At 44.1% G+C, this 11,137-nt stretch overlaps 1 non-coding gene across 1 annotated transcript; it reads left to right on the top strand.

Annotated features, from left to right (window-relative positions):
- The first annotated feature begins 10,816 nt into the window (after positions 1-10,816).
- Positions 10,817-10,922, top strand: LOC132041278 (small nucleolar RNA R71). Its single transcript, XR_009410976.1, has one exon. It is a non-coding gene; the product is annotated as a small nucleolar RNA R71 (small nucleolar RNA).
- The last annotated feature ends 215 nt before the right edge of the window (positions 10,923-11,137 follow it).

Below are 11,137 nucleotides of genomic sequence, written 5' to 3'. Positions count from 1 at the left end.
TTTGGTTTTAAAGCTTATTCTTTAGCGATTCCAAAAGTTCAAACGCTCATAACTTTCTCAGAAAAGCTCGGAATGCTTTGAAACTTTCGTAGGAGTTTGTATGATATATATAATGAGTATGTTTTTCATAGGCGGGCTCAGTTCGGGTCTATACTCATCCGTGGGTCCCGCGACGCCCTTTTATGTGAATTCGATAACTTTTGAAACAAAAAGTAATAATTATTATTCCGACTTCGAATATGACTATTTAACTTATCTTTTGGATTTATGATAAGGATTTTATGCATATGATTACTCACTACTCCGCTCGTGCCTATTATGATATCGTTCGCCGGTTCCCGGGCCGGTTCTGTTGTCGTGCGCATTATGATACATTCTGGTGTTATGCTGTGATCATGGTTCACCGAGCTCCTCGCTCGAGGGTCGGGTTCCACTTATGTTTAGCGTTATGCTGTGTTTGGCGTTATGCTGTGTTGTGATGTGTGACGGGGATTCAGAGATTTGAAACTTTCTGGTGTTATGCTGTGTTATGGCGCCATCGACAGGCGGGCGACCATATTTCCTGTGCCCTATGCATGATTTATATTTTGAAGTAACATTTGGATATTTTGGAAATGCATTTACTTTATGTACCTCTATTTCGATTTGATCTCAGATTGTACATTACATTTTCTGCTTTGCATACTCAGTACATATTTCGTACTGACCCCCGTTCTTCAGGGGGCTGCGTTTCATGCCCGCAGTACGTACGCACGCTTGGTGATCCACCCGTTTAGACACCCTCTTCTCGCTTATTTGGAGTGCTCCTCTCATCCGGAGCTTATACTTTTGGTATATATTTGTTCATGCATTTGTATATATTCGTTCAGGGGTACGGTGGGGCCCTGTCCCGTCATCTGATTCTGTCTGTCTGTTTAGAGGTCTGTGGACATTTATGTGGGTTGTGCCTACTTTCGTACGGTTGTGTTTGTATATGTTGTGTTTGGGCGATCCCATTCGCCGCGACGCGCCACCCGCATATGTATATATGTTGTGTTGTTGGCCCTGTGTGGCCTTTGTTGGTATTTTCCGTGCGGCAGGTTATTTTGGATAGTCCATAAAACAGAGGAAACTCTGCCGAAATTTTTCGAAAATTATCTAAATTTGAAATATAGCCTTATCGGCTTCGTTGGATACTGATGCGTTTGATATACCTTGTGATAGCGTTTGATAGGTGTGTTTGGGTGCCCAGATCGGGCACTAGTCACGGCCTACGGGGTTGGGTCGTGACAGTAGGCTTAGGGACGGGTAGGATACTTTTTGGATATTAGTGACTCACCCTCCTTGAACACTACACATCTCTTCACCTTAATTTACCTCATTTCTTTCCAACCCCTTTATTTCCTTTCAAGGTTTCGACCTCGATGTGGTTTTATTCCTAACCAACTTACAAATCTTTTTGTGTTACCGTTTTCTGATTTTTCTTCTCTTTTTTTTAATTTTATATGCAACTACCACATCGGATCTCCACTAGCAAACTCCACCACCCCCAACTTATGTTTTTAACATCGACTTCACATTTAACCCCCAACTTAGGCACTTTGCCTCATCTATCTAGTAGCATCAAGGAGGAACAAAGTAAGATGGATACATTGCAAAACGGGTGAGGTTTCATATTTGGCTAGCCAAGAAAAAGGTCAAAAGGCTCAAAAAGGGAAACTAGGGATATTTTCACTTTGGGTAAGGCTTATTTAGGCACAAGACTATTTACACAAAGAAAGCCTAAGATCATTTCACAACCGAACTAACTTTCGGATTTCAAACCGACCAACCGGCAAGTTCTAGATTATACATGCATAAACAGAATCAAACTAACAACTCACACACACATTGGCCTATGGACAATCATTGTTACACTTGTGACCTCGTAAGTAGTCATTTATCACACACAATACCCCAATAATCATAATGTCATATAAAGAATCAATCATGTCAAACAATAACTGTTCTAAGTATGCCAAAACAAAAAAAAATTCTTTCGATTTTCGAGGGGTCCAAAATTTCCATAAACCATAATCACATGCTTTTAGTTAAAGAACAACACCAACTAAGTCAAAACTACTCTATTCAACCTAAGCAACAACTTACACATGCCAGTTTCAACAAAAACGACACCCCCTCAGAAAAGAACTCGGTAAAGAAAAGCCGAGGGGTTCCTAAACATATATCTACACTACATTAGTGCCAACACTCCCACCCCCAACAAAAAATCAAGCACTGTCTCAAAGGCATCACTTATACGAGCGAGGGAAAGAAGTGGTACCTTGGCACCCTTGGTACCGTGCGAACTCACGACTGGCCCGCTGCATCTGACGGCTGACTCGTGGACTCTCTTGGTTGGCGCTGCGGCTTAACTAACGAATGAAAGATTGGCTGATGCATTTCCTTCTCCCCTGTCTTCTTTAACCTCTTGGCCAACTCCTCTGGGTCCTCAGATGGCTCACGAACCCTTTTTCCTGTATCGCGCATAAGGGGTTCGGCATCCTCCGCCTCCTTCTCAGAATCCATCAGATCCAGCACCTTAAATGTAGTAGGCAAAATGGAACATGGCCGGCACCGGCGCGACTACCATAGCTCGCACTTTGAGCGCCTCAAGCTCCTTCTTCAGCCTATCCAACTCACTCCTCAATGAGACAAGTACTCCCCACCGGTGGTCTCGCTCTCGAGTCAATAATTTCGACTCGAAACTATCCAATCGAGCCTGATACAACTCGTGCTTTTTCTTGAACTCCGCATGGATTTCTGTGGTCACCTCTGTAACCAACTGCTGTACTATTTTTACCACTTTCGCTAAATTGTTGCAAGATTTTTCCTACCGCCTTCACCCCTCACCGCCTTGAATGCAACTGCTCGTAATTAGCAGGGCTGAAGTGAAGCAACTCCAACTCTGGATCAGCAGGCTCGGATGTCTCAGCGGTAGTGGCAGACCCCGAAGGAGGACCCTCTGTGGCTGGCGGTGGTGGTGGAAGCCTCGCCTCAGAAACACCTATCTCGGCTGCAGAAGCCGATGTATCTACGCATCCGGACACTCGTAGTGGAAGCATCGGGCCGCAGAGCAAAGAACACCAAACTCGGGCTCTACTGGGTCAGTCCCATAAGCATGGCTCGACTCAACTCTAACTGAGTGTCGTCGTTATCACCGGACTGATCCGCCTCTCGGTCCGTCTTGCCCTTTACCTTATTCTTCCTCCAATCTCGCATACGAGCAGCTGTGATGGTGCCGGTCCCATTCAGGAAGCTGAAATATCCTTGCCCATCTATACAATTTCGTGATAAGATACGAAAATACCATGTTCTGGTTGGGCTTGTGTGCCCGCACATGTAGCTCCTCAGCAATGAGCTCCCCAATATTCATCGGATATCGCGACATCAACGAGGCAATAGTTACCGCCCGACCGGTGGAGAGAGTATTGTCCGCCTGGGTTGAAGTAATACTGTACCGAAGCAATGTCCACCAAAACTTAGCTTCCGTGAACAAACAACTTTTGGCAATCTTTACTCTCCCATCATTAGTCCATTTCTGCTTATGTGGCTCTGATTTGATAATCGCAGCAGTCCATTCCCTCACAGATTTCTTGTCTTTCCGGTCTCTTTGTTCAGAACAGTGCTCGCATCGGTAGGCGCCACAAAATTATTACCGAATAGGACTTTGTTGATGGCTTTGGAGGAAATATCGACAAGTGAGTTCCGGACTATCACATTCTCCAAAATAGATATCTCATGTCATGCACGACTCGGCTTCTTCATTGACATCAACACAGCCCCATATGATGCATAGAATTCCCGCACAATACGCGGAGCATAGTCTCCGGTTCATGCGAGTGAAAACATCCACCGGGTACATTTTGATGGTATCGTCTGGGCCCATGGATGAGTCGAGATCCCATCGAAAATCGCAGCTCGCTCCTCAAATATTTTTCTCTCGCGGTCGTCCCCGCCTTTTTGTCCCCCATCCATTGGTCATACAAGCTTTGACCCTTTGATCGAAAATCTAAGTTTTTCTTCCTCCAGTCATTTGGTCCGGACGGCCAGTTTACGACCCTCTGGCGGCGTACCATCATCCGGCGCATCACCATCACTTGCCCTGCTTAGCCACTCTCCTGTGTTGTTTGGTTGGCAGCCCCCCTGCTTGATGCTTCCGCGGTAGAATCCCCCTCTTCAGATTGGGAGGGTTCCGACGCAGATGTGGATGGGGTCATGGTTGGAGGCGTAGATGGCCTTGCCGATGTGCCTTGCATGGGGGCCCCTTTGACCTTTGGTGGCGGTATAACTTCTGCGCACTCGGATCCTGATCTTTCCTCTTCCGAGTTGGAGGGTTCATCTATCAAATTAAAATCCGAGCGCGCTTTCTTTCTCGTGCCTTTGCTTTTGGCCCCCGCTTTCCTTGCATTCTTTTTCTGACCCATACTTGCAAAAGACACAGCATATTAGCTACCAAGGAACATCCGATCAAAAATAAGAACGAATTAACTGTGCATCAAAACTTTCTGTCTGTGACCGTAAACTCAAAAGACGGACCGTAAATTGAAATACGGTCCGTAAACTGAGCTCGTAAACTGCTCATTAGCTTGGTGAACTTTCTGTCCCTCAGTGAAATGCTTAAAGACGGACCGTAAACTGAAATACGGTCCGTAAACTGAGCTCGTAAACTGCTCATTAGCTTGGTGAACTTTCTGTCCCCCAGTGAAATGCTTAAATACGGACCGTAAACTGAAATACGGTCCGTAAATTACGATCGTTTTTCGCATCACAGACATAGAACATGTTATGATTTCCGGATTTCGTTACACATCTCGATTTCACATTGTTGTGGGGATTAGGTTACTCAGACTTCACCCAATTTTCTACCAACTGTTCATTAATCCCTCCGGAGTCAAGCTATTGGTGGGCAGACCAACACTTTAAATGTTGAATTTTAAGCTATGGACTGCCCTCCAACCCATTTGGTTTTTTTTTTTTTAATTAACAACTTTCACAGAGAATTAAAAGAATTTAACATTGTTATCCCCACACAAGATCATTAACCAAGGTGAGCAAACACATAAGTTCACCAAACCTATCCTAATAAGCACTTACCACCAAGTTCAAACTCAATGCTGTAAAATAAGAGTGGAGAGTGTCAATCATACCTTTTATTGGTGAACCCCAGATCACAAAGAAGCAAAGATTTTGAGAGCACAACTTCAATCACAATCAAATTTAAACCTAAGGCAGAGAGAATTCGAATTTTGGGAGAGTGGGTAGGTTTTCAAGTGTGGGTTGTGTTTTTATGGAGTTTAGAAGGTGGGAGATGATGAGTTGTGGTGGGAAGTCGTAGGAGTTGAGATGGAAGGAGGGAAATTAATGGGTTTGATCGTGGAGGGGAATCGAAACGTCTTCTCTGCCCGTGATTTAAACCATTGCCCTCTCTTTTATTAGCAACGTTTTTTTTTTGTTCTAAATACGGTCCGTAAAGTGATTTACGGACCGTATTTAGAGATGTTGATTAGGGCAGTACACTGTATTGTCTCATGAAAGATTACGATCAGGTTTATGGACCATATTTCATAATACGATCCGTCCTCCATGGTCGTAAACTTCCATGTTGCATTACAGTGCTTACTGTTTTGTGACATTGTTAAATACGCCTCATTTTACGAGCCGTATTGTGAAATACAATCCGTAAACTGCAGGCGTATTTTGCAATGTTGCAAAACAATCTCTTACTACTGAACTCGCCTGCTATTCAGCAATATTCTCAGTAATATATTCCTGCACCAAAACAATCATTACCCTATATATGATCAAAAACAAACAAAAGAAAAATAAACATTACACTTGGGTTGCCTCCCAAGAAGCGCTTGATTTAACGTCGCGGCACGACGGTGGTAACCATTCCTTATCAGTGTGCACCAGATCATCGTTCGTTCCGAGGTGCTTCAACCTGTATCTATCAACAATCCTATCCTCCGAAACCATCCCGTGATAGTACTTCAATCTCTGCCCATTCACCTTAAATGTCCGAGTTCCATCTCCGGATTTTAACTCAATCGCTCTATTGGGTGAAACACCTACCACCTCAAATGGCCCAGACCACCTTGATTTAAGCTTACCAGGTAGCAACTTCAACCGAGAGTTAAACAAAGAATACAGGATCACCCTTGTAGAACTCGCGCTTCAGGATCTTCTTGTCATGGTATTACTTCATCCTTTCTTTGTAAAGTGCAGCACTCTCATATGCCTGGTACCGAAACTCATCCATCTCATTTAGTTGAAACAACCTGAGCTTGGTTGCTTCCTCCCAATCCATATTCAGTTTCTTCAGCGCCCACATAGCCTTAGTGACAAGTTTTTTCGAATACAAGCTTGAAGGGTGAAGTCCCAATCGGAGACTTGAAAGCAGTCCGGTATGCCCATAGAGCATCATCGAGCTTGCGGGCCCAATCGCTTCTATTTGTATTGATCGTTTTTGCTAGAATACTCTTGATCTCCCTATTGGACACTTCAACTTGCCCACTTGTCTGAGGATGGTAAGGTGTTGCCACCCTATGTTTTACACCATATTTCTCCATCAATCCCGCGAAAGCTCTATTGCAAAAGTGGGATCCACCATCGCTGATTATAGTTCTCGAGTACCAAAGCGAGTAAATATGTTCTTGAGGAACCCCATGACACTCTTGGCCTCGTTATTAGGTAAAGCCACTGCTTCTACCCATTTTGACACATAATCCACAGCGACCAAAATGTATTTCATGCCACCTGAACTCACAAAGGGTCCCATAAAGTCAATCCCCCAGACATCGAACACTTCTACCTCCATAACAAAATTCATAGGCATCTCTTGCCTTCTGCCTATATTCCCTTGCCTCTGACATTGATCACAAGACCGCACCAATAGATTAGCATCATGAAAAATGGTCGGCCAGTAATAACCGCATTCAAGTACCTTAGTTGCAGTCCAATTTCCACTATGATGACCCCCAATGAGAGTCATGGCACGCCTTTAGAATCGCCATCACTTCACTTTCCAGAACACAGCGCCGAATGATGTTGTCAGCGCATGTTCGGAACAAATAGGGTTCGTCCCAATAGTACTGCCGAGCATCCCGCAAGAACTTCTTCTTTTGGTAAGCTTTAATATTTTTTGGAACTATGGCTGTTACCAAATAATTGGCAATGTCAGCATACCACGGTGCTACCTCCATTGACACAGCCAACACCCTCTCGTCTGGAAAAGCATCATCTATATCTAGCTCATCAGAAGGTCTCCCAGCTTCTTCAAGCCGAGAGAGATGGTCAGCAACCTGGTTTTCAGTGCCCTTGCGGTCCTTTACCTCAAAATCAAACTCTTGCAGCAATAGCACCCATCTGATCAGTCGTGGCTTTGCTTCCTTCTTTGCCATGAGGTATCTCAAGGCTGCATGATCAGTGTAAACCACTACTTTAGACCCCAACAAGTAGGCCCAAAATTTCTCAAAAGCAAACACAATGGCAAGCAGCTCTTGCTCCGTCACTGTGTAATTCATCCGCGCATTCGGTGCTCGTTGCATAATAGATCGGGTGCATAATTTTATTGTGCCTCTGCCCAAGCACAGCACCTATTGCAAAACCACTAGCATCACACATTAGTTCAAATGGCAAGGACTAGTCAGGCGCAACAATAATCGGAGCAGTAGTGAGACGCTCTTTTAACTCCTCAAATGCCTTCTGGCACTTATCATCAAATACAAACTTGGCCTCTTTTTCAAGAAGCTTGCACATCGGGTTAGCAATCTTAGAGAAATCTTTGATGAAGCGCCTGTAGAACCCAGCATGTCCCAAGAAACTTCGGACACCTTTGACTGAGATAGGTGGCGGAAGTTTTGCAATCACATCAATTTTCGCTTGATCGACCTCGATTCCCTTTTCAGAGATTTTGTGACCGAGGATGATTCCTTCCTTCACCATAAAATGGCACTTCTCCCAATTTAGCACAAGATTTGTCTCCTCATATCTTTTCAGCACTTGACCCAGATGGCCAAGACAATCTTCAAATGAATCCCCCACAACAGAGAAGTCATCCATGAACACCTCCAAGAAATCCTCTACCATGTCAGAAAAGATTGACATCATGCACCTCTGAAAAGTGGCTGGTGCATTACACAACCAAAAAGGCATCCGACTAAATGCAAACGTCCCATAAGGACAAGTAAAAGTAGTTTTCTCCTGATCTTCCAAAGCAATGTTGATTTGATTGTAGCCCGAATAACCATCAAGGAAACAATAGTAGCAACGCCCCGCTAGCCGATCAAGCATCTGATCAATAAAAGGCACGGGGAATGGTCCTTGTACGTGGTCGTGTTGAACTTATGATAGTCCATGCAAACTCTCCATCCGGTTACGGTTCTAGTTGGGATCAACTCATTCTTTGCATTTGGCACCACAGTGATGCCGCCCTTCTTAGGAACACATTGGATTGGGCTCACCCATTTACTATCAGCAATTGGGTAAACCACTACCGCATCCAACCATTTGATGATCTCTTTTTTGACTACCTCTTGCACATTCTCGTTTAGTCACCTCTGATGCTCTACACTCGGTTTGCTATCTGCCTCCAACTGAATTTTGTGCTCACAGATTCCAGATGGAATACCTCGAATGTCTGCCATGGTCCAACCAATAGCACGCCTATACTCTCTCAATACCTCCAAAAGCTGTAAAATATGCTCCTCGCCCGCAGAGTCGACACAATCACCGGCAATGTATTGTCCTGGACTAAGAACTCATACTTCGGATGTGAGGAAGTCGTTTAAGCTCCAATTTAGGTGGCTCAATGATCGAAGGCTTTGCTGGAGGAGTTGTTCTATTTTCCAGATCGAGATTCAACTTCTTTGGATGGTAGGAGTATGATCCCAACCCAACAAGTGAATTTACTGTCTCCACATAACCTTCCATGTCCTCAGCATCAAAATTAACAAGAATACCAACTAGAGCTTCACCCAAACTTTCTTCTTTCATCTTGAACTCGACTGCTTCATCAATAACATCAAGCGAATCAATTACCAAAATGCTCTCGTAAGCACTTGGTAACTTCATCCCTTTGCTAGCCTGAAAAGTCACTTCTTCATCGTTGACTCGGAACTTGATTTCATTTTTCTCCGAATCCATCAGAGCTCTCCCTGTAGCAAGGAAAGGTCTCCCAGAATAATAGGAATGTCCCGATCAACAGCACAGTCAAGAATCACAAAATCAGCGGGCAACATAAAATCACCAACCCGCACAAGTACATCATCAACCACCCCAACAGGTCTTTTGATAGACCTATCAGCCATTTGTAACCTCATAGTAGTCGGCCTTGGCATCCCCAAACCTGATTGTTTGTATATAGCAAGGGGCATCAAATTAATACTTGCCCCATTATCACACAAAGCGCAAGCAAAATCATGGTGCTCAACGTGGAATGGGAACGCCCCCCAGATCTCTCTTTTTCTGAATAGTAGTAGTTGAGATAATGGAACTCACAGTGTGAGTCAAACTTACGATTTCATGTTGAACCGTTTTCTTCTTGGTCAGCAAGTCCTTCAAATATTTAGCAAAACCGGGCATCTCCTTGACAGCTTCCAAGAAGGGGAAATTAAGAGACAGCTGCTTCAACTGATCATAAAATTTCTCGAACTTAGCATCCTCCTTCTTCTTTACCAACCTCTGGGGAAAGGGAGGTTTAGCCTTGAACAGCTGAGTCAAAGGGCGGAGAGCCCATTTCACAGTCTGCTTGCTTGTGTTATCAGCATCCTTCACTATCTCCGAAATATCAGCAACCTTCTTGTCAATAACATTCTCATCAATAATAATGGGTGCTTCAGACTGCACCTCATCCTCTTCATCTATCGGCTCAAGATCAATCACCTTCTCATTAGCCCTTTGGAGTATTTTACCACTCCTAGTAGTGATGGCAAACACACGGTCTACACCGCCTCTCCCATTCTTTGGATTTGGAATAGTGTCACTCAGAAGGCCTCCCTTTTTAGGAGGGTGCTGCTCTCTAGAAATATCCCTCATCTGTGACTCGAGCTTTTGAATAGCCGCTGTATGGGAACCCACTATCTCTGTCGTCCCAGATAAAGTTCTCTCGCACTTAGACCGATTTGCGGTAATCTTCTCAAGCATTGATTCAACCTTCGAACTACCTTGCTCTGTTGACTTCCCTTTCGGTGGTATATAAGGATCGGAACTCTTGTTCCCAAAATTGTTACTGTTGTTGTAGCTCCCTTGGCTCGCACCACCATAATTACTGTTGTAGTTCCCCGAGTTGTTATAAGCACCTTGACCTTGCTGAGGTCTCCATTGATTCTGACTCTGATAACCACCTTGGTAGTTCTATCTTTGGTAACTCCCTTGAGAGTTATTAACATAATTAGCATCTTCAACCTGCATAGGGGGCCCATCATGGAATGGACCATCTTGAGTATGGTACATCCCTTTTGGTAAAACTGTATCATCCTCACAAACATTTACCTTTTTGATCTGGGACTCATCAAACTTCTTCGTCAGCAAGGAAATATTTGTTGCAAGTTCTGCCAAGGTTTGCTGGGTATCTTGATTCTCCTTCACTATATTCTGGATCATAGCACTACCAAACGGTACCACATCAGCATTGTTTGAGTGCCAAGCCTGATTATGAGTCGTCAGCTTGTTAAGTATGGTGGTCACCCGTCGATAAGATTTGTTCATGAAATAACCATCAGCTGCATTATTCGCAACTGACTGCGTCATTGGATCTAACCCTCGGTAGAACTTCTCCATTAATATGTTATCCGGAAAACCATGATTTGGGCTCTTCTGCAAATAATCCTTGAATCTCTCCCATACTTCATATAATTGTTCCCCCGGTCGCTGCTTAAATTCATAGATCTTGTCACGAATTTCAGCCTTCTTGCTAGGGGGGGTACCATTTTGTGAGAAAAGCAGCCACCATCTCTGCCCATGAAGTAATCGAATTTCGGGGCAGCTTCTCAAACCATGTTCCTGCCTCTCTAGCTAAGGAATATTTGAATAACCTCAACCGAATAACATCTTGTGGAACGTTGTTCTGGATGTGATTAGCACACACATCCATAAAATTCTGCAAATGACGTTGAGG

The sequence above is a fragment of the Lycium ferocissimum genome, chromosome 12, assembly GCF_029784015.1.
Source record: "Lycium ferocissimum isolate CSIRO_LF1 chromosome 12, AGI_CSIRO_Lferr_CH_V1, whole genome shotgun sequence".
Lineage (NCBI taxonomy): Eukaryota > Viridiplantae > Streptophyta > Magnoliopsida > Solanales > Solanaceae > Lycium > Lycium ferocissimum.
This window is presented reverse-complemented; position numbering and strand designations above follow the sequence as displayed.